The sequence below is a fragment of the Oryzias melastigma genome, linkage group LG20 (assembly GCF_002922805.2).
Source record: "Oryzias melastigma strain HK-1 linkage group LG20, ASM292280v2, whole genome shotgun sequence".
Taxonomy (NCBI): Eukaryota; Metazoa; Chordata; class Actinopteri; order Beloniformes; family Adrianichthyidae; genus Oryzias; species Oryzias melastigma.
In genome coordinates this window covers 1,551,462-1,556,861 of record NC_050531.1, presented here as the reverse complement: position 1 = coordinate 1,556,861, position 5,400 = coordinate 1,551,462, and the positions used below count along the sequence as shown (strand labels likewise).

General features: G+C 38.5%; 1 long non-coding RNA gene across 1 annotated transcript in view; it reads right to left on the bottom strand.

Moving 5' to 3' along the window:
• Positions 1-882: 882 nt before the first annotated feature.
• Positions 883-5,400, bottom strand: part of LOC112150997 — a 50,452-nt gene continuing 45,934 nt past the window's right edge. The window contains exon 3 of the long non-coding RNA XR_004949853.1: positions 883-1,222. This is a non-coding gene — a long non-coding RNA (uncharacterized LOC112150997). The remainder of the gene's footprint in view (positions 1,223-5,400) is intronic.

Below are 5,400 nucleotides of genomic sequence, written 5' to 3'. Positions count from 1 at the left end.
AATCAAAATCAACACGGACGTGAGGTTTACCACCACCAGTGTAACAGCCGGTTATGACTGCAGTTCCTGCACTAAATCATCTCATGCTAACGTACCAATGTGGCAAATTGCGGCAATCAGGTGTTAAATTCAGACATGTAATCTGGGAGGGAGGGGGGCGCCGTTGCCGTGGTTTTCCGTGCAGCACACTGAGAAGAATGACAGGCTGAATATTTTACCTCACAGAGAGACTCCTCTCAAAAAGTCTAATTATAGCCATTAAAACTGCAGTATATTTTTATAACCATTACTTGGATTGACCATAAACGTTTTTTTTCTGGTTTTAGACGAACTGTAAACATTCATGTTGTTTTTGAAACTTCTTGCTGGTGAAATTGGATTATTAGACTTTTACTCACATATATAAAGTTAGAAATGTGAAATAGAACAATAAAGCTAAAACTTGCAAAGACATAAGGCCTCTTTCTGTTTATTTCTTTATTTTTAAATGGGATCTCTATGTTTTTCACATTTTCTTTAATTTAGTCAATCAGCTTTGACATCATTTTGATTTCTACTTAAAAACTTATTTGGTTTTCATAAAAATGTCAACATTTTGCCTTTTTCTTTTTCTATCCCTTTAAATTAATTGAAATAACAAAAAGGATCATTCAATCTTATGAGAAGTTGCTTTATTTTTCTATTTGTTGCTATAACTGAGATGAAGGTTTCATTGTTTAAAGTGATAAAGTAAAGACTTAGGATACAAAGGCTTCATTTTATGCAAATAGAATTCATTACAGTGAGAAAAAGATGCAGTTCTTCTTCATCTCCTGTTTGACTGAATGCACTTTGCTGACTTTTCTCCCTCGCTGCTCTCACTTTTATGGAAAGAAAATAACTTGAATTTCTTGTGATGTTGAACAAAATCACTTTTATTAATCCAAACGTTCCGAAGCGTGGGACTTTGTTATTATCATGTTTTTCCTCAGGTTAGGAGGCAGAAATCTGCTCTTCAGTCCAGAAGCAGCTGAACAGTAAAGGAAATACTGAAGATAACTTGCATTTTAATTTAAAAGCTTTGAATGACTTTAATGGTTCACACTGGACGCAGAAGAGGAATGGAGGCCGCTTCCCTTCGGAAGGACGGAGAACGAGCGCCGCCGGCCTCGGCGAGTGCTGGCGCCGAGCGGCGGATCATTTCAGCTTCTGGTCGGTGAGCCGCGATTGATCTGGATCGATTCTGGCAGGAAGTTACATCGAGATACATGAGAAAATCTGGTTTATTTTCAAAATATAATACATTTTTATTAATAAAACACCAATGTGATCATGTTTTTATATGTAAACAGACGGAGATACAAAATAAACAATCACAGCAAACACAGATCAATGTAGAGTCCCGACTCTGGAGCGGGGGTGGGGCTGGGTTAATAAAATCAATTAAATGATTTATATCGATTTTAGCTTAACAGATCAATATGTTATTAATAAAAAAATATACATCGATTTAGCACGTAAAGACAAAGTCCGCTAGCTTGATGCTAACGTTTAATGGAATTTTCCATAGAACGGCTAATGCTAACGCTTGGTTGACCTAAACATACATTTCTGACTAAATTAAGATCTTTATAAACTCTTAGGCTTTAATTTTCCAAACTCTTTTAAGAAAATATCTTTTAAAGTAACCATTTGTGGTCTAAAACACTGTTTTTTTGCTTTTTAATCATAACTTTGTCTTCTTCTGGAATAAGGTGTAACTCTATATCTTGATCTCCACCTAGTGGCCAAACTGAAACGTCCTCCAGGAGAAGCAGAACAATGTTTAAATGTTAATGATCTGAAGATTTTAGTTAGAACTTCTTTAGAGAATCCATGTAACTCTGGATGATATTAACAATCTCATTATTTCACTGATACATTTACAGTCTGTGGTCTGGATCAGATTAATATAAATATATTCAGAACATATAGTAGATTATTCATGTATTTCCAAACAAACGTGTATAAATGTGTAAACTTTAAATTAAATTGAATTGAAGAATCTAAAAATATCTGAATTAAATCGATCCAGGCTCGAATCGTTTCTGGAAATGATAATCGATACAAAGACCTGAACTAGAGAGAGGCCGAGAGCAGAAATAAAAGCTCCAGCAGAAGCATCAGTCGACCGTCGTGGAAAAATGTGCGTCTGGTGTGAATCACAGGAGAGCGGATGGCGCCCGCACGTCCACGTCCAGTCTGAACCTTAGAGGAAAAGAAACCAAATCTCCAAAGTCGTCAAAGCGACTGGTTTCCTCCTCTGTCCACCTCTGCCAGTGGATCCACACAGAGGTGCACACTAGAGCTCGGAGGGATGGTTTCATATTCCCATGAATTGATGTGTGACTGCCAAATACCGAAGTGGTTCAGAATCCCTCTAGAAGTGAAGCGGCAGCAGAGAAAACGCCCGGCTGGGTTTCTGGAGTCTGAGCTAGACAAATAAGACACTTCCACCGGTGACGTCAGGCTAATGCAGACCCCCTGAGCTCGCCTGGAAATAGATTGCCATCTGTAGAAAATAATATTTGCTTTTGGGCATTTTAGATTCCAGTAAGACCGGGGAGGGGCGTCCTCTGGGGCATCCGTGTGGTAGGCAGAGCTGTGCTTTGGATGGAAAGAGGCAGAAGAAAAACTTGCTTCTGTACCCTTCATCTTTATTATAGTTATTGAATTGGGTTCAAAAGGAGCTGACATCAAAGCGGAGCTCGGAGATTCATAATTCAAGAGGTGCAGCGTGTTTCATTGTGGATCCAGAAAAGGAATGTCAGAAACAACATCAAAATGAAAGGGTTCTCACACCTGAAAAGCAGGTGTTTCCTGTTGGAGATCAATGCTGCGATGAAGCACATTTTCCCGGCTCCACTGATGCATGCAGGATGTAGGATCTCATATCCAATTCGATTTATACATTTTGCGACACCAATTTTCAATGTACAATATCCTCTGGCTTGAAATATAAGTCAATCTTCATGGCGAGTATGATAGGGACCCTGAGAAGTGAAGAAAAGGGATCATCTATTCCCACGTCTAGTTACCATAGAGATTATGAGAGAAAATGGGCACTTCAAAGTGGAATAAAGCAGGTAATTATATCCTCACAAGCCTTTGAAAACCTATTAGGTCTTTACTGTACGTCTGCACTCATCCCGCACGCTCTGGTTGGCCGCTTGACTTTGATCTTCAAAGCTGACCTCCCCTCTCCCCTGATTGATGGATGGGTCCACCATTGATGCCTGCATATCCATCAAGCGAAGCTGGCCGTGATGAATGAAAGTGTCCTTTATCAGGCGTGCATCACCTCATGAAGGATCGTCTGTTTTCACCCAGTGTATTTATCCTTCAGCCGCAGATTGATTAACTATGGAGGTGATTCAGTCGGCAATTATGACCTCTTCGCTAATCAATCCACTTCCAGCCAAGGGACAGCCCTACTTACAGTCTGGCACATTCACACACGTGCACGCGCGTGCACGCTCAAACACATGCACATACAGGGAAGTGTGTCTGCTATCAGTAACCGATCCGCTTCGGTTTCTTGGATGATGGGAAAGTCTTTAGCTTCTGTCCCAGTGAACACGAGGTGCTCCTCACCGGTCAGTGAGAAGATAAACTCTGTGTGTGTGTGTGTGGGGGGGGGTACCATCCAAATCTGTCACAGGTCCAACTTTTTGTGCAAAGCATCACTGAAGATCAACTTTAAGAGAAGATGAGTTTAATGCTAGGTTCACTCCAGGTTTGGAAATGGCTCTTTGAGCGACTTCTTCCATTGAGAAGTCGACGTTAACGTGCACGTGCACGTGTGTTCTTTTCAGACGTCCATGTTCAAAACTCTGGTGCTCAATCCAGTTTTTTAGTCCATTTTTGGGCTCTTCAAACAAACCATGAAGCAACTGAGCTTGCGCTGAAAGTAGTTAAACAAGTTGAACTTTGACGGAAGTTCCAACCGTTTAAGGAGAAATGAATAATTCTAGTTTGTGTCTGGATGGAATTCTATAACACCAAGACTTGTAAATATCAGAATTGAGCTGTGAAAGAGAAAGCGAGGAGCAAGATGAACCTTTTAAACAGCCGAGGCGTCAAAATCTTTCACTTATTGTAACTTTTCAACTGTTAACACGATCCATGTTGGAGCTCTGGTGTTAAAGGGTTAACCAGATCTGGACCGCTTTGACATTTCAAATCAGACCACTTTTAACGGTCTAACAACCTTTATCTATACGCTCCATTTCATATTTGTTACTGTTAAATAAAGTTCTTTGAATTCATTTCAAACACACTTGAGTTTGTTTTTAAATCCAGAATATTTCCTCAATTCCCCGACGTCTTTACTCCAACATTCATTCTGACTTCATTCATTTACTTTCTGGGGTTTTTGCTTTTTCAGTTCAGCTTTTTTCCCCAATATTTAAAAACCTTCTGAAATGTCATGTTTGGTAAAGTGTGTGTTTGTGTTATGTGTATTTAACCTCTTTTTGTGCTGTTTTGTTTGGTTTCTACTTGATTGGGATTATTATTTCTTGAAATGAAGGACTCTTTTGAAAGAAGATGTTCCATCTTTAGAAGTTAATCCTACCTCTCTATAATGTATAAATAAAGTAAAATAAAACTACCAGTACAGGTTCTAGTGTCAGGTAGCGACATACCAGAGAGAACACTAAATCCTTGAAGCGCGTCCAAGAATATCCGATTAGCATGTCTGCTGTGAATGTAGCTTTAGGTGGAGAATTCACTGTAAAAACTAAAACATGGATCACTTTAAAAAGTTCTGTACTTTGTTATGTTTAAAAATATCAGTTTTTACAAATTTGGTTTTTTAAGTTGAGTAAGCCATCAGCTTACATTTTTGATTTGATCAAAACTAATAATTTTAAATGTAAAAAATGACAGAACTTTTGTTAATTGATCCAATGTGTCACTTTTAACATTTTTGCTAAAGCTTTGGAAAGTTTATATGCTGTCCTAAAATGTACAAATCAGACATTTAAGATTGTCTCAATTATTCATCCAGCCATTTATTGATGGGATAGGCTCCAGCAACCCCGCTAAATCAGAGATTCAGCTGGGTTGCTGGAGCCTATCCCATCAACTGTTGGGTGTAGGTCGGGTACACTCTTGTCAGGTCACCAGAATGTCTCAGATATCAAATTAATATTAAAAAAATAATAATAATACCAAAAGACAGATTTAAAAGTGTTTTCCAATCTACTGAAAGATTTTTTTAAAAAAATCGTATTTATTTGTTTTTGTTTACCTTTATTTAACCAGGGAAGTCCTGTTGAGATTAAAAATAGCTTTTTCAAAGAAACCCTGGAAGTCACATACGCATAAACACCAAAGGGTAACCAGCAATAAAATTCATCAAACTATTTAAAACCTCTA